General features: G+C 37.8%; 1 long non-coding RNA gene across 1 annotated transcript; it reads left to right on the forward strand.

Moving 5' to 3' along the window:
- The first annotated feature begins 5,587 nt into the window (after window positions 1-5,587).
- On the forward strand, window positions 5,588-21,061 carry LOC126932024 (uncharacterized). Its single transcript, XR_007718086.1, has 5 exons — window positions 5,588-5,874; window positions 11,054-11,209; window positions 18,676-18,775; window positions 19,907-19,997; window positions 20,773-21,061. It is a non-coding gene; the product is annotated as an uncharacterized LOC126932024 (long non-coding RNA).
- The last annotated feature ends 1,081 nt before the right edge of the window (window positions 21,062-22,142 follow it).

The raw sequence follows: 22,142 nt of genomic DNA on the forward strand, positions 1-22,142 counted from the left end.
GAGGATTCTACTTGTAACTTAGTTAGCAATGAAACAGAAGCCTAGTACTATTTAATGAAATACAACAAAATCCAGTTTCCTAAAATATAAAATTCATATTGGTCATTCAATAAAAAATTGCCACACTTGGAAAGAACAGTAAAATACTACCCTGTATATTTATCTATTGCTGTATAACAAACTACCCCAAGAGTTGGCGGCTTCAAACAATAAACATTTCTTATTTCATGTAGTTTGTGTGAGTCAAGAATCCTGGCAGAACACAGTGGGGAATGCTTGTTTCTTCTTTAAAGTGCTTGGAGGCTAAGCTGGAAGACTTGAAGTCTGGGGGCTGGAATTATCTAAAGTCTCATTTATCTATATATTTTGCAGTTAGTGCTGACTGTTGGCCACCTTTTGTGAGGAAAGAGTTAACAGAGCAGATGTGGTCCTTTATTCCTTGCATGGCTCCAACAGAACCTAGAACCATGATTGACCCTTTGCCAGTCACTGAGAACATGGCTCTTGGATGTCAGGGATTGATGATTTTGTTGTGTACACCTGAAGCAATGGATTGTGCTATACTAGCTTTTCAGGTTGCTTCGTACAAGTATCAAGATTAATGATGTGCACCTGGCTTCATTCTTGGAGTCCTGTATTTCAGTTGCCATGGTTGGTCACATAGCAAGATATGCTTATGTGACCAGCATACCAAAAATTCTTTGGATCCTGGGTAGAGATATTTCACACATGTTCCTGTAAGTTACTGCTAGGGGGAAAGTACATCCTGTGTGGCCTCTAATGAAGAAAGACTCTGAAGCCTATACTGGTTCTCTCTGGACTCCGCCCAGTAAAAATATTTATCCTGCTATTTTCTCTGTATCCTTTGTCATAATAAACCGTAGCTGTGAATATAGCCTTCTTTTGAGTCTTATGAGTCCTGACCAACCACCAAATGTGGGGTGGTCAACATACATTTATTACCTCATTGTTTCTGTAGGTCAAGAATCTGGAGTGGCTTGGCCGGGTATTGATTCGAGGTCTCTCATTGTCTAGGAGTTAGGCTTGGCCAAGTCTGAAGGATCTGCACCCAAGCCCAGTTATGTGGTGCTTGGCAGGAGGCATCAGCTCCTTGCTACCTAGATTCTCCACAGAGCTGTTTATGACATGCCTTCCCTGAGAGGAAGTGATCCGAGGTGATCCAAGAAAAAGAGAGAGAGAGAGAGGCAAGGGCAGGAGCTGTGACAGAAGCCATAGTCTTTTATAATCTAATCTCAGAAGTGAAATAACATCACTTCTGCCATATTTTATTGGTCACACAGACTAACTGTGGTACAATGTGAGAGAAGACTACACAAAGGTCTATATACTGTGAAGTAGGGATGACTGGGGACTATCCTGAAGGCTGACTACTAGAATAGCTGTATTAACATGAGATGAAGTAGACTCCAGGAGAAGGAATACTATTAGTGACAAAGAGGGACATTTCGTAACACTAGAGGGGTCAATTTCTCAAGGAAACTAAAAATCTTAAGTGTGAATGCAGAGCTTCATGCCAAATTCTGTCCCAAATAGAGATTTTCTCCATATGTGTTTATAAAAGGAAACTTTTTGTGGTGGATTTTAGCATATTTCTAAGTCCACAACAGCATCTTCATTGCAGTTGTCTTCATCAACACTAAGGGAATCTAAAAGCCAACTTTTTTTCTAATTTTAGAAAATAATTATGAAGATGCTGTAACAAAAATAAAATTTTATTTGTAAATAGTTCTGCTTTAAGTAAAAGTACATTGGGGAAAAAAGTCACCTAGGAGTTAAGAAAGGGCATGGGGATTTCAAGAAATCATAGTTCAGCAAGGCAAACAGGAAATCATAACCACAAACCAGGAACAAGGCCGAAGCAGCAGAAGGTGACGTCTAGGTGATGCTTATTTTTAATGGTTGATAGGCAGGCAAAGTTTGACGCAGATGATGTCTGGGAAGTGAGGAGAAGGTGCTGGAAAGTCTGTCAACCAGGCTATGAGCACTGGGAGCTAAGAATGTGTCCTGCTCACCAATGATACCCTGGCGCCTAGCATAATACTGGGCACATGAAATAACACATGAGCAAATTAATTTTTAAAATATTAACTTTTTAGTGAAAGAAACAGCCAATGGAAGAGGCTGCCAAAATGTACCAATAGTTTTAAAGACATCATTTGAATGAGAACTCTAGAATATAGACTTTTTTTTTTTTTTGAGATGGAGTCTTGCTCTGTCACCCAGGCTGGAGTGCAATGGCAGAGTCTCAGCTCACTGCAACCTCTGCCTCCCAGGTTCAAGGGGATTCTCCTGCCTTAGCCTCCTGAGTATCTGCGATTACAGGTGCACACCACCACGCATGGCTAATTTTTGTATTTTTAGTAGAGACAGGGTTTCACCATGTTGGCCAGGCTGGTCTCGAACTCCTGACCTCAAGAGATTCACCTGCCTTGGCCTCCCAAAGTGCTGGGATTACAAGTGTGAGCCACCATGCCCGGCTGACTTATTCTTTAAGATTAGGTTATCTGGTCTCATTCTAATTTCTAATAGCTTTTAATAAAAAAGAAATATCTGGGAAAAAAATAAAAACAGAAAATATCAGATTTACCCTGGCATTCAAGATTCTCCATTATCGGCTCTACTTACTGTTCAGATTTAGCACTGGTTCTACCTTCTGGAAATCTGCCACTCCAATCAAATTGACCAAATGCTATATTTTCTTGATTTAACTTGAATATTTCCCACCCTCCCACTTTTTAATATCTTTGAAATCAAGATGTTTTACAATCAGTACATTTGGATTTGACAAAATGAGGTGACCTTCCTTTAAACATGTCCTATTTTTTCTTCCCTTGAAGATTTGGCTAATGTGATTTTTTTTAACCTCTTTTACATTTGTTGAAATCCAATCAATCTTTCCAATCTCAGTACAAATCCAAAATCTCCTAAAAAGCCTTCCTGGTCAGCTTTTTAAAAGTTAATTTACTTTCTTCTGACTTATACTACTTAATATCATTGTTATATATTTTTGTGTCTTATTTTTCCAGATTATAATAAGAATCTAATAGGCAAAAACTATGTATCTTACAACTTTGTATTTTCCACAGCAACTAGCACATATTTTCCTCATTTTGATGATCAACAGATATTACTTAAGTAAACAAATGAATAAATTAATGACTACACACAATTATGCTTAAAGAACACAACTTACTACAAAAATGGGAAAGTTATATTTGTAACAATATGAGATGTCCATAGTACATTGTTAGAAGATGAAAAAAACCAAGCTGCAGAACAGTATGTATAGAATTACTTTATTTTTACTAAGTCATCAACAATAAATTTCTCCCTAACACATAAAATGTGAATGGTTATGGATATACCTAAAAAGTTGTTTGGAAGATCACAGGCCTAATGGTTAACATCAATTATCTTTGGAGAGTGGAATTGAGGTAATGAAACTGTGAAAGTTCATGGTAGATTTTTTTCCTTTTACTTGTTTACTTCACACATATATGTGTGTGTGCTTTTAAAAAGAAAATTCAACAAAGTATATGAATTAGTTTTATAGTGAAAATTGAAGAAAAGTGATAAAAGGGAATGGCTCGCTGTCTTTCAGGTATGTAGCTTTATGATGAAGGGGAAAGAGAAAGCTCAAAATTCACTACATAGAAGGATGTGAGTTATGAGATATGACAACCAAGAAATAAGATTAATTCAGAAAACTGGAGAAGAAAATAGTTTTCTGAACCCAGATGTAGCCAAATTCTGGGGGCTTCTACACTGGTTGATATAAAACCCAGTATCACACAAAACAAAGTGGAAAGTTTAGGGCAGTGGGCCAGAATGGGGAAGTTAGTTATCTTAACAACAATGACAAAAAAAAAAAAAGTTCTTTCTTCTTTTCTAAAAAAATTAAATGTTTATGGGTACATACTAGGTATACATATTTGGGGTACGTGAAACATCTTGATGCCTGCATGCAATGCATAATAATCACACCATGGGGAAGGGGGTATCCACCCTCTCAGGTGTTTATCCTTTGTGTTACAAACCATCCGATTACACTGTTAGTTATTTTTAAATGTACAATTAAGTTTTGACTTACTATAGTCACTTTGATGTTATTTTAAGGTATAACCAAAGCAAGATTTCTATTCAAGAGACATCACTCAAATGTATTTTTCTCCTAAGAGTGGCCTCATCAGAGGCGTATTGCTAGTAGAGAATATTGCCCATTTCTGTGTAATCCAGTGACATCACTGATGTCAACTAAACATACTGGATGAATGAGATATTTGTATCTTTACCAACTGTAAAAACTTTTTGTTGCTTCTTTTTTCCACTGCTAGCCATACACCAAACACTATGCTAAGGTTTTATTTGTACCTCCAACAACCTGTAACTCTCCCACTTCACAGATGGGGAAGCTGAGGCTTACTTCAGTTTGACTGATGCCAAATCCCTTACTCTTTGCCTCTCCACAGCTTTGTCTGTCACATGATAATACTGTTAAATAAGCACGAGGCATTAGCTTGAAGTTGTGTCCATACTTTGCGATTCCTGTATAACAAACTGCAACCTAACTTAGTATGTAAACAAGCTGAAACTTAACTTAGAAGTATAACCGACAGCCGAGTTTCAGCCAATCATAGCCAGCCAGCTCATTGCGCCAAGCCCCGATAAGGCAGATACCTAGCTGTAGCCAATCAGATGATTGCTCTACTTTGCTTCTGTGTCCAGACTATAAAAGCTTGCTGCTCACTCTTCTGGGTGGACTCTTCCTAGCTCTTCTGGTTCTGAGTGTTGCCTGATTCATGAATTGTTCTTTGCTCAAACTCTGTTAAATTTAATTCCTTTGAAGTATTTCTTTTTTTTGAGAGGGAGTCTTGCTCTGTCACCCAGGCTGGAGTGCAGTGGCACAATCTTGGCTCACTGCAAACTCCACCTCCCAAGTTCAAGCGATTCTCATGCCTCAGCCTCCCAAGTAGCTGGGATTACAGGAGTCTGCCGCCACACCCAGCTAATTTTTGTATTTTTAGTGAGATGGGGCTTCACCATGTTAGCCAGGCTGGTCTCGAACTCCTCACCTCAAGTGGATCACAAAGTGCTGGGATTACAGGCGTGAACCACTGCGCCAGGCCTGAAATCTTTCTTTAAAAAATACCTATTGTTGCTAGACAGCCCATATATAGAACATTATTCCCCATTTCACATTCTCATTCCACTACTGTGTGAAGTTTTTTCCTAATTGCCCATATTTGTGCCAATAATGCACCATCACACTACATCTCAGGTCAGTTTTTCCATCCATTCAGCTTATTGTTTTTACTAGAAACAGTAAAAATATTCTGTTGAAAGGCAGATGTTCCTAAATATTTCTATTTTTCTTTGCTAACTTCTTGTAGCTTCAACACTTCTTAATTCATCTGTTTTCTTTTTTGAACAGTGCATATTTTCAGGTGTACTCAATGAGCAGAGGGAAAAGTATAGTAGCCATTGCATAAGGCAGTATAGGTTGACAATCCCTTTTCTACCTATTTAGAAGTCCAAAGAGATTTGATAAATGAAAGACTTTTCATAACTCATTTGGCATCAAAACCTGACCTGATGTGAACTCATTTGGCAACAAAGCTTGTCCTCAACTGACTTGAGGCTATTTTTAATCTCCATTGATCCCAATCAGTGTGAATGTTCACACATTTCACTGAAGCAGTATCAATTTGTTTCATTACAGGGTTCTACCCCAGACCCCACTGGGTATCTTATGTATGATTTGGTGTAATTTATCTTATTATCACTCCAAGATTCAAAAAGTCCTAAATTACAAAACACTTCTGGACCCTGAGGGTTTTGTATAAGTGATTTCAGGTATGTATTTTCTTTTCTTACGCTCCTCTTTTTTAAAAGGTTAATATGCTTTTCCAAGTTGAACACTTTAATTTGGTGAATGTCTATGGCCATTTTATACAAAACCTTTGTGACTTTAGAAAATTCAAATATAGGGGAAATGAAACCCTTTTTAGAACTTTATCGTCACACAACAGTCATTACATAGTATCTCCCGCCTCACCAATTGTTTCATTGTTTATTGATGGGGAGCCACTAAAACATCTACCCCAAAGGATTAATTTTTTTCCCCTCAGTTTCTAAATGTGGGATACCTTTTTTCAGGCTATTGGTTATTTGACTGACTTTTTTGGAATATGTAAAGTAGTTTGTAATTCCATGTGGGATCATATTAACCATAATGTGATTAAAATTAGGGTGATCCCATCCTAAATAACACAGTGAAACCCTATCTTTACTAAAAATACAAAAAATTAGCCTGGCATGCTGGTAGGTGCCGGTAGTCCCAGCTGCTCAGGAGGCTGAGGCAGGAGAATGGCATGAACCCGGGAGGCGGAGGTTGCAGTGAGTGGAGATCGCGCCACTGCACTCCAGCCTGGGTGACAGAGTGACTCCATCTCAAAACAAACAAACAAAAAAAAAAAAAAACTAGGATGATCCAGATGAACTTTAAATTTTAAATTTCAGACTGGTCTGGATTCTCTCAATCTGAATTTTCTGTATATATTTATACAGACCCACAGGTTCATTTTCTCATTCGTTGAGAATGAGAGTCATGTCAGACATGACTATCTGACATTCTGGTATGCTTTCAGAACCTTAGGTGCTAAACCATAACATCTGAACCATTAAACCTGGCACTTTAGAAATTTTTTAACTACCACAGAATTGTTATTCATTGAATGAAATTTTTCATGAGAGTTGTCTGAGTCACAAAGCTTAATTCGAAAAGTCAAGGAAAGATTCCCAAATAAAGGGTAAGGAAAAGCACCCCTGACTTAAGACATTTCCCTGCTTTTCTGTGGTAAATCAGTTGCTATGACAGTAGACTCACTCAGAGAACGTGCACCTAAGTGCTTAAAATAGCGGAAGAGCACTTTTCCCTTATGAATCAGATTCTTCAAGGAATTGCTAAGTCTTACAGCATTTATGTGAGCATTGTTTCTGCCATTAGTAATTACAGTTACATGGTGGGGTTAAAAATATCCTATTGTTTGGGGTTTTTCAGTTTTAGCAGAGAAAAAAAGAAAGGAAATTCCTTAGTATTTAACATGTATAGATATACATGTCTGTTAATTTTAAGGGTCTTTTATTTGGTTCAAGGTGAAATAATTTTAATTTGAAGTCCACATTTTAAAAGCATTAATTAATCTTCACAATAGCATCTGTGTGGCATACATTAATGAAATTATGCCCATTTCACAGGGGACTGATTAAAGATGCCAAGTATATTTCTACTTTAAAGTAAATTTTTATTCAGAAATAAAATTGAAGACCTCAGACTCTTAGCTCTCTGAGTAATTGCTGTATACTATGACTGCTTTTCTCCATGTACCAAGCTATTCTGGATTATTCTCAAGTTCTCTCATTTGTCTTTACTGAATGTTTGTTGGGCAAGCAATGTGGATAAGGATTCCAAGAATACATGGGAGGGCAATGGCTCCCTCAGAAAATGGGGAAGGTGGACATGCCAGTCGGGCTCCCTGTGAGTTATCCACAGCTCTTTGAGTTGCCATTCTTGTTGAACAGCATCCATGGCACCTGTTCTCTTAGCTGCCCCCTTCCCAACCAGTCCAGGCTGTCCTCACTCCTGAATTCTTCTGCAGAGTTTCCTCCATCAGCCATTCCTGTGCACACACTTCACTCTGCTGCCAAAAGCAATCAGTCGCCTGTCAGAGTGGATGTGCATGGGGCTATTACCAAATGGGAACTGAAAGCCTGAGAATTTCATCTCCATGAGGTACCAAGGGGCTACTTCTGCAAGCAGAAGTACCAGATTCGCCCTTTAGTGATGGTCCTTCAGGGTAATTATAGAGTGCAGAGAAAAACCCTTAAGAAAATGGAATAATAAACTGTAGATTGGGGAATACTGAAAAGAGAAAACATGCTACAAACTTTTTGGCTTCTTGTCTCTTTTTAAACAGCTATATACTTTGTTTATGTGCTAAGCACATATTTCACCAAATGGGAACTTCATTCAAGTTCCTTCATCCGATAAAATGTATTATTCTACTTCCCCTTAACCTTTTTTTTCAGTAAATATAGCTATAAGAAGAAATTCATTAGCATGTATTATCCATTGAGCCAGTAAAGGGCTTACTAAGTTTGAGGAGAAGCCACTGAATACTACAAGCTTGGCCCTGCCCTCAGGGAGTTTCCATTTTGTGCACCTGAGATAGCCTGAGGACCCTAAAGAAGTCACTTGTATAACGCTGCTTTGAAAATTTGGCATTTGTTGAAAATGAATAAGGATATGTTGGTCTACATTACATATTCAGAACCAAATATCAAAATAAAATTTATAACAGGCTTTGGCATAACTCCAAATTTGAATTATGAAGGATAAATGTTCTTGGCATTATACTGGAAGTTTTTTGGAAGAGAAGTGCTATAAAAGCAGATTCTAAGGCAATATCTAAGATAATACTAAAACCATTGGTTGAAAATTTAAACATTTTAAAATTTGTAATAAAAAAATAAGCCATTATTTCTCTGTGTTCTCTGAATGGAATTTAGCCAAAGATATATGTTAAATAATTAGTCATTTCAGTTAAAGTGATTGCACAAGTTGCTCATTTATGCAGCGATCATGGAATTGCATTTTGTCTGTTTTACAAGGTCTAATTTTCACTGGCAGTCCTTAATCCTTGTCCCCACTTCTGGGAACAGATGCTACAGATCCTCTCACTTCTAGATCAACCTATACTCCCACTGTCTCTGAAGAGATGGTATAGCCTCTTCTCGTGAGCCTCTACTTGACCAACTTTATTATGAGCAGATTCTTTCTTACTAGGCTTCTTTTGAAATGTAGGCCCATTTTTTTGTTCTCTGCTCAAAAGCTACTAATATACACCCCTATGATTCCACTCCTCACAACTGCTTTGTCCCAAGCCAGCCTACACCCTGCCAAGGAACAATTCCCTGATTTAGGAAATCAGATCCACTGCACAAACTGGCCCTGCTGTTAATGCCCCTGTGGGCACAGATTAAATGCTTCTGCTAATATCACTGTCAAGAAATCATGTTTGAGACCTAGAGACCTGGGATGAGAAATAGGTATCAAGATCTACAGTTGCAGCCCTGTACCTCTAGACCAAGATTAGCAGGGCCACAAAGTTCAACATCCAATCAAGGATCCACTGGTCTTCCAGTTCCTAAAAGAGACTGAGAAAAGTAAATAGGCTTGGAGAACTGACTGCCTGGACATTACTGTTGAATACCAACATCTAAGCCCCTTTTAATGATTTCTAACAAATAGATAAAAATCTAAACAAATCTCAGGTGAGCAAGGGGACTACTATCTTGAGTTCTCTGGAAAGTGTTCAAGCTGTGAAGTTACTGGGGCCTGCTGGACCAGAGACAGAGAGCTCTCGGAGGCCAGTGAGCAGGCCAGGCCTGCAGGGCCATCTGACCCATACAGAACACCAAACTGACTCTCAGGGGACAATATAGAGCTGGACCCCTTCAGTGTACCTTCCTCAGAGGACAGTGGCCAAACATTTGCATGAATGGCATATGCCATTGGGGGATCCCAGCACAAGATAATTTGTGCCTATATTCTTTATTGACTTATCGCAATAAGCATTTCCTTCTGACTTACTACTAATATGTTAGCAAGTCCCCCATCCTACTAGCTTCCATTCAGAAGTTAGTATTCTCAATTTTAATCAATTATTCCAAATATTATTCTAAATAATTATTTAATCTAACAAAAATTATGTTTATACATAATTTTTATAAAAAGATTTTGTAAACATCTTTATACCATTTTTTATCCTAGCACAATAAAGGATACCAGTGTTACATGTGTAAGTCTCTAGAACAAAGACATTCTGTAAGTTTCATCAACTTATGGTCTAGAGGTCACAGAGGCTGAACAAAAGCATCCAATCATATCAGTTTTTATATATACCCTTCCAATTTTCCTTCATACACATACATTTATACAGGCATGGCACTATTATCTATGAAATAAAAAAAACTGTAAGCAACCTAAATGTCCAAAATTAGGAAAAATTTTTATCTAACTATACTATGGCCATTGGCTGAAATATTATGTAGCTGTTCCAACAATCCTTATAAATGTTATACAACAATGTTGGAAAAGAACTTTAATATACATTTAAGTGAAAAGGCTAGCATACAAAATTATTTGTATGCAATGAAACAACCTATGTAAAAATAAATGCACATGGTGGGGATGAGGAGACTGGAAGTGTATACACAAACCTACCAATAGTTGATGTTTTAGGTAATATGCTAATAGATCATTTTCTCTTTATTTAAAAAAAAAGTTCATAATGTTGCTACATTGGCTTTACACAAAATTAAGCATATTATACATATACACATGTGTGCCTCTTTCAAGACAGTTCAGAACTATGCTAAGCCTTGGATTTTAATATTATGTCTTAGAAATACAAGTAATAAAAGATTTTATGCAAACTGGATTAAACCTGAGAGAATGTATGAAACTGTATCACTGGAAAGTTCAGACTGTGGACCACTCTCAGGGTGAACTGTTCCAGAGATTCATGGGGTCCTCAGTGCTGTGGCTCCCTTCCTCTTGACACTGCCTTCCTGCTTTTGTCACACTTCTTTCCTTGTGGTAGAAAAATGATTGCAGCAGCTCCATATTGGTTAGAGAAAGAACAATATCAAGTCTTCTGCCATCATCAGACAACAGTCTCTGCTTCCCTCTGTTTGTAGATCAATGTAGATCAATTGCCAAGGCCAAGGAACTATTACATGGGCTTCAGGTTAAATGACGCCATCCACACATCAATCTGTTACTGTCCACAAATATTTGGCTGGCCCTCCCTATCAGAGGACACTACTTCTCTACCTCACTGACATCAGGTTTAGCTGTAACTTGCTCTGGCTATTGAAATACAAAATACCATTGTTCAACAACGAAATGTGACATAGTTGTTCAGCAGCACTACTGGCTTCACTAAAGCGGTTTTGTTCCTTCTCTCAGGTATTATACAAGCGTTCAGAGCCAGTGTGTGGTTTTCTGTGCTCCCCTTCCCCTCTGCTACAACTCCAGACAGACAGAGGCTTCACTGTCAGCCTGAATTCTAAAGTGAATCTGTAACTGAGTGGAACCACAGCCCACCAACAATGCACATACAGCGTGAGCTACACCTTCGTTATTATAAGCTGCTGAGATTTGAGAGTTGTTTGTTACTGTACCATAACTTAGCCTATCCTTACTGGACTGAAGTCCCTGCTTAACCATTTCCTAACTTTATGACCTTGGGAAATTTTCATTTCTCTGAACTTTAGTTTCTTTATTGGTAAAATAAAGATAATGTGTAAAATTCCTGGTATATACTCAAAAATGACAATTACTACTTATTAATGCTAAGAATTATAATTCTCACTGCAATGGGGGAATTTTCTTCTAATTTATCTTCTGAAAGAGGAGGTATATTATATTCCTTTTTACTAAGGCAAAGTTACAGACTCAAAGTCTCGGTATATTCACTGATCATCTGTAGATAGAAAAAAAATTCTTCCCCACGATATGAATCTTAGTACCTTGGAATGCTCTTTTTTTTAAGAAATAAAAAAAGATTAACCTAAAATTTCATAAGGAAAAAATGCTTTTTCACGCTCAATACCAAAATGTGATATAGCTATTCAACATTACAGTTGACTTCACTGAAGTAATTTTGTTCCTTCTCTGAGTTATCTATTATTGAAGATAGTCAAGCACAGGTATTGAAATAGATGATTTTTCTATTCCATTGTGAAAACCTTTGTGTTCCCTGTACCCCTTCCCATAAAGTGATGAATTCTATAATGTGAGATAGAGAGTGACAGAAAAAGGGATTATAGTCAGAGAAATACAATTTAAAAGTAAAAATTCCACTTTCTCTTTTAATTGAAATTGTAATTATATTTAGACTTGAATCTAACTTGGCTTGATTTCATAATCAATAATTATTTTACATTATGCAACACATTTTCTATCTTAAACATCCATCATTGACATCTAATACCTAGTAAATTCTTTCAGATATTGTAGGTTTTATCTTGCTTAGTTTTCTGGTATCCAGTATTTAAGATATGAGACAGTTGTTTGTCCCTTTAGATGAAAATGTGTGCCTGAAAAAATTAGCACAAGCTAAATCATGTTTTAAATGCATTACAGCAGTGGTTCCCACACAATGTTATGCAACAGAACAACCTGGAACTTTACACATACACCCACACACATTCTCTCTCTCTCTTCTGGGCCCTGCCCCAGGATATACGTATTACAATCTCCCAAAGTAGAACGCAAAACATTTTTTCCTAAAAAGCTCCTGAGACACCAAGATCTTGGTTTCTAAATATCATTGCCAAGATGGGCGCGGTGGCTCACACCTGTAATCTCAGCACTTTGGGAGGCTGAGGCAGGAGGACCGTTTAAGCCCAGGAGTTCGAGACCAGCCTGGGCAACATAGGGAGATCCAGTGTCTACAAAAAAAAAAAAAAAAAAAAAAAAAACCCACTATTGCCCACTAAAAGAATCCAGTGACTCCTTAGAGAAATGGGGCTGAGGTGGGAAAAACCTGACCTTAGAACATTTTTTTGTGCCAGAAAGTAAAAAAAATCCTCAAAAAGATGGAGATCATGTCAAAGGAAACAGAAGCAAGCAGACTTTTGCAGGCCAGGTGTAGCAAAATTTGATCATGAAAATAAAACTAATAATAGGTTATAACCCAGTGAATAAAATGAGAATCAACACATCTATATTGTTAAGACAAAAGGATGAAGGAAAGAAAGAAGGGAGGGAGAGAAGCTCTTAAAACAGAATGCTAACTAATAAATTTAGAAGGAATGATGAAATTAGAAAATCACCAGTTGAGTTAGAATTATCAATAAATACTAAAACTAATGGGTGAGAATTGTGATGAGGAATAAAATATTTACATAGTCTTCCTACAAGTTACTTTTTAATGCCAAAGAGAAAATAACAACTTCACAGTGAAACAAGCTGGCAGCCACCAAATGTGCTAGCTTGAATGGTGACCCCCAAAAGATATGTCCACATATTAATTGCCAGGACCTGGGATGTGACCTTATTTTTTTTAAAAAATGGTGGTGGTAGCGGGGTCGGGGGGGTCTTTGCAGATGTAATTAAACTAAGGATCTTGAGATCAGATAAGTTGGGATTACTCAGATGGACCCTAAATCAATGACAAACGTCCTGATAAGAGACAGAAGAGAAGACATGGACAAAGAGAAGGAGGGGATGACCATGCAGAGATGGAGGGAGTAATGAAGTGATGCAGCCACAGGAATGCTGGCAGTCACAGAAGCTGGGAGGCATAAAAAGGATTCTCCCCTAGACCCTCCAGAGGGAGTAGGGTCTAGCAACACCTTGATTTTTGGACCTCTGCCCTCCAGACTGCAAGAGAACTTTCTACCTTTTATAAGTGATCCAGTTTGTGATGATTTGTTATGGCAGCCCTAGGAAACTAATATACATCCTAATCAAATGATCAGCGTTAACCTCACCAATAAAGGGATTTACCTTCATCAAGTGGCTCCTGAGGAGATGCACTGAGAAGTTTACAGCATTACTCACTAATGTTTGTGCTAAAATTGCATAACATGAATCTAATCATGAGGAAATATCAGACAAACTCAAATCGAGAACATTCTACAAAATAATTCGCCTGTACACTCGAAAAATACTGAGGTTATAAAAAAACAATGAAAGGCTAAGAAACTATTCTAAATTAAAGGAGACTCAAGAGATACAACAATAAAATACCATGTGCATCCTTTATTGAATTGTGGACAGTGACGAAGTAGTCACAAGGGACATTTTGGGATAATTGGCAAAGCCTGAATATGAACTGTGGATTAGATAATATTGTAGTTATCTTAAATTTCCTATTTTTGCTAATCCTACTGGGATTATGTATGAGAATGTCCTTGTTCTTAGGAAATAAGCACTGAATATTAAGGGGCAAGGGAGCATCCTGTATCCAACTTATTCCCAAATGAGTCAGAGTAAAATATTTATGTATATATGTAGAGAAAGAATGAAAAGCACATCTGGCAAATACTAACAATTGGTATATGAGAGTTCTGTGTATTATTATTGCAATTTTTCAGTAATTTTGAAATTATCTCAAAATAAGACTTTTAAAAAAGGCTTACTACATTATTATAATGTGTAACTAGTTATGAAAAACACTGTATTAGAACTCCCCTAATAAGGCAGTCATTCTCAAATGGGATGATTTTTGCCTCCCAGAGGACATTTGGCAACAGATGAAGACATTTTTGATTGTCATGACTGCACAGGGTAAGAAGAGTAGGGTCTGGGGATGTGCTACTGGCATCTAACTTGCAGGGGCCAGGGATGCTAAACATTGCAGAATGCACAGACAGCTCCCCACAGCAAGTAATCAGCTCAAAATGTCAATAGTGCCACCGTTAAGGAACCTTGCTTTAAGGAAATTATACACCTTCACTAATATAATCAGATTCTAAATACCCATGGGAAATAACACAAAGTTTGTATAGATTTAGATTATTACTACGGCAAAATTTTATATCAACAAAAGATTCCCACTTTGTAGGTAAAAATACATTTGCATTTCAAGACTTAGCAATCACAAACAGAATGCATACAGAAAATCATGTCACCCCATACATCAGACAAGAGTAGTAGAGGATTGGAGAAGCATGCTAGTTCAGCTCATTCATTTTAACAGCAACCAAGTGTCTTTTATACAATTGGACAATAAATCCACAGAAAATGTGATTTCAAGGCTTTAGAACAGCTCTGTGAAAAAGATAAATAGACTTTTCTCAAACTTATGACTGTACTCATAAAGCAGTATAAATATGTTACATTTACAGGTTACCTGGGGTAATCCATATCACTTCTTTCAAAACCTAATAAGATTTCCGGTTTTTATATTATTAGTATAGGAGGGCTACACAAATCTCACCATAACTAATAAGGGATGAATTCGACAGTATTAGTCAAGTTTTTGCATAACAGATAACCCCCAAATCTTAGTGACTCTCAACAGGAGACCTTCATTTCTCACTCATGGGTCTGCACACCTGCTGGGTTGACTCGGCTTCAAGTTCAGGTCTGCTCTGCATGTCTCTCACTCTAGGACCAATGGTTACCAGAACAGATGGCTGCTACCTCATGGCAGCTAACAGAAGCTCAGGAACCTAGGCCAAACTCTGCAAGCACATTTAAAGCCTCACTCACATCACATCTGTTAATGTTCCACTGGCCAAAGCATATCATGACCCAGCCTAAAGACATCAGAGCAGGGATGCATACTTTGTAGAATACTACTGGATGACACTGCAATGTCATATCCACATGGCTATAAATGTATAATCCTGTTACACAGAAGCAGAGAGGACTTGAGAATAATAATATAATCTATCATATACTACTAAAGGTACAATAGTGGACACTTTTAATGGGACCTTTCTGATGCTACTTACACTTATTATGTTCAGGGGCTGGCAAACTTTTTTAGTAAGAAACTGACTAGTAATTATTTTCAGCTTTGTGGGACATACAGTCTTTGTTAAAACTCTGATGTTGGAGCATGAAAGCAGCTATAGACAATATGTAAACAAATGTACCTGCACTCCAATGAGACTTTGTATATGGGCAATTAAACTTGAATTTCATATAATTGTTATGTGTTACAAGATGTTATTTTTTTCAGTCATCTAAAAATGTAAAACCCAGTCTTAGCTGGAGGGCTATACGAAAACAAATGGTTCACCAAATTTGATCCATGAGCTGTAGTTTGGCAGCTCCTGAATTATACCATCAACCAGCAAAGCACTTGATGTTTATTCATCACAGAAGATAGTACAATAGAAAGAAAATGCAATAACCAAGGAATTTACAATATCATTGAGGATATAGAATACACACATATAAAAACTATTTTGAAATCTTTGAAAAATAATATATATGGTAACACAAGTCCTAAACCACAAATCAACAAATCATAAGAGGCATGGTGCCAAGAAGAAGTTATTCACATATAGTAAGTAAGACAGAATTCCTTGCAAAACTAACTTTGTACATGAGGACATGGATTCATTGAAAGTTTACTTAATTATTTCTTCATATACAGAGAAAAAAACTTTTAGAGATAATAAGTTCCAATAGTATAGTCTATCTTATTTTATGAATTTTTCTTAAAAAGTATTTGACAAAAACTGTATATATTTTAAATGTACAATGTGATTTGATATGTGAATACATTGCAAAATGATTACAACAATCAAATTAACACATCACCCCGTGTGGCAGGGGGGCAGTTGTTTTCTACTCTCTTAGAAAGTTTCAACCTAAATAAAACGTTGTTAAAGTTGTTAATATTGCAAAGTAATCAGTGTAATACCAAAATGTTGAAAATAGAAAGTCACGCTATCGTCTCACTACCCAAACATATCCTCTGTTAACAGCAGTATATATAATTTTAGTTTTCTCTATACATGCACATACATATTTGATTGTTGCTTATTAAAATATTTCATTATACCTAGTGTTTCACAATTTGCCTTTTTTTTCCCTAAAGATGAGATCTTGCTCTGTCACAAAGGCCAGAGTGCACTGGCACAAACACAGTTCAGTGCAGCCTCAACCTCCCAGGCTCAAGCAATCTTCCAGCCTCAGCCTCCCAAGTAGTGGGGACTACAGGCGGGCACCACCAAACCCGGCTAATTTTTATATTTTTTGTAGAGACAGGGTTTCACCATGTTGCTCAGGCTGGTCTTGAACACCTGAGCCCAGCAATTTGCCCACCTCAGCCCCCTAAAGTGCTGGATTACAGGCGTAAGTCAGGGTTCCTGGCCTGCTTTTTTTGTTCATTTAGCAATATATCCTGAACATCTTGCTGTGTCAGTATGAATAGATTTACCTAATTTTAATTGTTGCATATTATTTTGTAGCACATGATACCATCATTTATTAAGTCGCTTATTGAAGTATATGTAGGTTATTTCTAATTTTCCCCTATAATATGTAAAGTTGTGATAAACATCCTTGTGACTAAATCTCCAAATTAACTATTAATTTCTAAGGAAAAATATCTAAAGGTGGAATTTCTGGGTCAAAGCATATAACACATTCTTTTCAAAAGATTTTTCTTAATGTTACCTGGTATTAAAATCAAGGTAGTTGGCCAAGTGCAGTGGTTCATGCCTGTAATCCCAGCACTTTGAGAGGCCAAGGCAGGTGAATCACAAGGTCAGGAGTTCAAGAGCAGCCTGGCCAATATGGTGAAACCCCATCTCTACTAAAAATACAAAAAATTAGCCGGGCGTGGTGGCGGGAGAATAGCTTAAACCTCGGAGGCACAGGTTGCAGTGAGCCGAGATAGTGCCACTGCACTCCAGCCTGGGCGACACATGGGACTGTGTCTCAATAAATAAATAAATAAAATCAAGGTAGTCAGTGTTAGGCAGTCAGTTGGGGATAAGGGGATTTGCAATATTGACCACATAGAACATAAGTAATATAGTAATTAATGTATGTGGTTTATATGTGTATATAAATAGGGATGGAAGGGGACAAGATGGGAACAAAGGTAAGAGAGGGAAAAAGAGAAGGGAGGAAAAAAGAGGGGCAAAGAGATATATTGCTGCATTCTGAAACATTAAATCCAATGTAGAACACTACTCAGACGTTACACTTACTTACTTGTGGAAGTGGGAGAACACTTTCTGAACAGCAAGTTTTACTCTTATTGATTTGTAAATAAAATAAAAAGCCAAACCCTCTCATATCAGAAGCGCTCTCAGTGTTGTACAAACTTAGGTAGTGATTTCTATAAGATGCACAAATATACAGCTAGTGTTGTAGGGCTTTATAATTTTTAGCTGAACTTTATAAATGTTACTTATTGCCTTTTCTCAATAAATCATTACGAGCAGTGGTTCTCAACAGGGGTGGTGGCTGTTACAGTTTGTTGTATTTGCTATGTAATAAATCACCCCAAAAACTCAGTGGCTGAAAACAACCATTTATTATTACTGCTCTTCCTTGTGTGGGTCAGCTGGGCTAGAATGGGCTCCTCTATCCAGCTGCAGTCAGTTGTTATCTGAGGTCAAAATGAAGACCTCACTGGAATGAATGACCAGGATGGCTCCCTCCCACAGCTCTGGCAATGGATGTTAGCTGTTGGCTATGAGCTCTGAGTGTGCCAACCAGAGGGGCCACATGTGACCTCTTTTTGCAGCTTGTGACCCTAACAGGATGGCAGCTGTGTGGTAAGGGGGTGTGTCCCAAGAGCAAGCACTCCAAAACTCCCAGGTGGAAACCACAAGGCTTCTTACGATCTAACCTTGGAGGTCCTAGAAAATTTCTTCTACTGCATTCTTTCAGTTCGGCAAATCACTCAGGAATGCCCAGAAGCGAGAGGAAAAAACTTAGACTCTACCTCTTGGTGGGAGAGCAGCAAATCCCATGGCAGAAGAGCATGTGGGATGGGAGCTGTTATTGTGGCTGTCTACAGAAGATACCATCTGCCACAGTGGGGGAGTTGACAGGAGCCCTCTGCAATTATGGACTAATTTTTCTCATGTTTACATCTTTTTCAGAAGGGAACCCTGACATTAATAAGATTCTCAAGCGGATCTGGAGAAGGGCAGAGGGAGAAAGAGGGAACGAGAGAAGGAGAAGAAACAATCACTGATCTAGGTAGATTATAGGCTATTACATAATTAAATTTATTTTATACACTAATATTCCTATTAAGGTTTAAGGATATTTAATCTCTGCCACTTACTTGGAATTGCTCCACATCTACCTATTCACTAAGAAACTCAACCAATTAAAATTTTAAATAAATCAGAATAATTCTGACAGTGTGACTATAATAGTTAAATGAACCTGGATGGATACACACACACATATAAATGTTCCAGATTTTTTAACGGGGGCCTGAGGGTGCTGATTCAGTGAGATTTGTATCATATTTTGGACCATGATTCCCATTAGAACTACCTGCATTTGATAGAAAGAGAGCTCTAATCAAGTATTAGTATTCTGCACACAGTTAGGGTGAAATTTTTTAGACCCCTGAAGCACAATCCTGCACAGCACAGAAACGGATTTCCATCATAGAGGATGAGATTTGATGACTTTTATCTCAGTATATGCAACTATAACCATTGTTATTACTCACAAACATTATCTGGTGTATGTTATAACATTGGACTCTGTGATGCCCAGAATATGTGACTACCTCAGAGAAGCTCTATTTTGAGTTAGAACTGTTACCAGAAAGGGGTCCCGATCCAGAACCCAAGAGAAGGTTCTTGGATCTTGTGCAAGAAAGAATTCAGGGTGAGTCCCTAAAGTGAAAGCAACTTTGTTAAGAAAGTAAAGGAATAAAAGGGCTGCTGGTTGCCCATTTTTATGGTTATTTATTGATGATATGCTAAACAAGGGGTGGATTATTCATGTCTCCCCTTTTTAGACCATATAAGGTAACTTCCTGATGTTGCCATGGCATTTGTAAACTGCCATGGCACTGGTGGGAGTGTAGCAGTGACGATGAACAGACGTCACTCTTCTGGCCATCTTGGTTTTGGTGAGTTTTGACCAGATTCTCTACTGTAAACTGTTTTTATCAGCAAAGTCTTTATGACCTGTATCTTGTGCTGACCTCCTATCTCATCCTGTGACTTAGAATGCCTTCAGTGTCTGGGAATGCAACCCAGTAGGTCTCAGCCATATTTTACCCAGCCCCTATTCAAGATGGAGTTGCTCTAGTTCAAACACCTCTGACAGAACTATTTCTGTTTATACCCCTATAATTGCTACTAGTTTCATGAACTTCAGTGCAGGTGAGAAGGAGAGGGCAGAGAATTTGGGAAGGAGTGCAGGAATCACAAGCCAGCTGCATTCTTCACAAGAGGTCAGTAGAAACACTAAGCACTCAACATACTAACCACACTCTTTAGTTAGAATACATATGTACATGTGCACATTCAAGACACAGAAATAACTAGGAAGGTGGAGGGTTAGTTTTGCTGTAGTTGAGGTTGCTCTTAAGTGTTTTTTGTCATGAGACAAAAGAGGTCATCATGCCTTGTGATAACCACAAGGCATGATCATTTTCCCAACTGCCACTTATTCAAGCAGTGGCTTTTTTAAACAGACTGGGTAGCTGTCCCAGAAAATTCTGGATTCTGTAGATTTTTTTTCAATCTGTTTCCATGCCCTATAACCTATAAATTACATATGAAGGCTTGGTTAGATTCAGGGCTAAAATTTGTGGCATGGATGCTTCAAGGTGGTACTGTGTGCTTCATATTACATCCCATCAGAAAGTAAATAATACCCATTTGCCCTGCTTTCAATAGTGCTAAGACTCATCAACAGATTCAGGTGGTGACTGCCTGATCCCTGGTTGTAAAGTTGTTGTATGACCCTTTGGCACCCTCGGAATGTCCAGCTCCTCATTAATATTTTACTTTTTAGTCTTAGCAGCCATTGATACTCATTTCCTAAATCAGTGATTTCGCTACATGTTGTAAAATGGTGATTTTTCTATCATCCTTTCTACATTTATTTGAATACTTCTGTCAGAATAGCTCTCTCTCATCAACTATTTTGTGACTTACAAATAGAGTTTTCACAGAAAATGCAGATCAAGACCTAATTCTTTCCTGTTAATTATTAATTTTCAGAGTACGAAGTTGATGGACTACCTCCAGCTGTGACAAATGAGTTGTGTTTGTTACTTTGGCTTTCTCTTTGGGGTATTACAAATTCATGAATTTTTATTTAATTAGTGAGTTTCAATAAATTGCCATCATTATTCTTTTTGATGGTGAAATTGTCCACCATTGGCCAGTGGTCAGCTTCCTTACTTCCCAGCATAATAAGGTGATTCATTTTCGGTTTGTCATTTCCCACCCCACCCCTGGAACCAGTTATTCCTCCAAGAACTACTTGTTTTTAGTAAAGAATAGTATTCAGAGCCCATCGTGTAGGTATTAACACTCTCGTGTGACTGGATTCTTACTATTTCTGGGTTTTTTAAAAAACATTTTAAAGACATTAAGAACTTATATTTATATCCCAAATATGTTTGAATATTTTACATATCAAATTCAAGTTTCAATTTCAATATTCAATTAGTTCACTTTCAAATTTAATAAAAAACAACCCAAGTTTTTCTTTTAAATTTTATACTCGTGGCCAGGTGCAGTGGCTCACTCCTGTAATCCCAGCACTTTGGGAGGCTGGGTCAGGCGGATCACCAGGTCAAGAGATCGAGACCATCCTGGCCAACATGGTGAAACCCCGTCTCTACTAAAAATACAAAAATTAGCTGGGTGCAGTGGTGTGTGCCTGTAGTCCCAGCTACTCGGGAGGCTGAGGCAGAAGAATCACTTGAACCCGGGAGGTGGAGGTTGCAGTGAGCTGAGATCACACCACTGCACTCCAGCCTAGCGATAGAGCCAGACTCCACGTCAAACAAAATAAAAAAGAAGAATTTAGGCTGGGCACGGTGGCTTATGCCTGTAATCCCAGCACTTTGGGAGGCAGAGGAGGGCGGATCATGAAGTCAGGAGATCGAGACCATCCTGGCTAACACGGTGAAACCCCGTCTCTACTAAAAATACAAAAAATTAGCCGGGAATGGTGGCGGGTGCCTGTAGTCCCAGCTACTTGGGAGGCTGAGGTAGGAGAATGGCGTGAACCTGGGAGGCAGAGCTTGCACTGAGCTGAGATCATGCCACTGCACTCCAGCCTGGGAGACAGAGCAAGACTCCGTCTCAAAAAAAAAAAAAAAGAAATTTATACTCATTATCTCCTTTCTCTTACAGTGAAAATTATGATTTCTAAAAATATCAACATTAATTTTTTATTTACAAGTATAGTATACATGTCTCAAAATAGAAATATAATATAGTTTATTAAAATATATAGATATTAATATTACTACTAACAAAAATTTGTGTTTTTGTCAGATTTTATTCCATTAATGATATGTAATATAACCTATATTCTAAAATACCCAGTGGACCTGACTAACTGCAGGTAGAAGCCT

Source organism: Macaca thibetana, chromosome 12 (assembly GCF_024542745.1).
Source record: "Macaca thibetana thibetana isolate TM-01 chromosome 12, ASM2454274v1, whole genome shotgun sequence".
In the NCBI taxonomy this organism is placed as follows: domain Eukaryota; kingdom Metazoa; phylum Chordata; class Mammalia; order Primates; family Cercopithecidae; genus Macaca; species Macaca thibetana.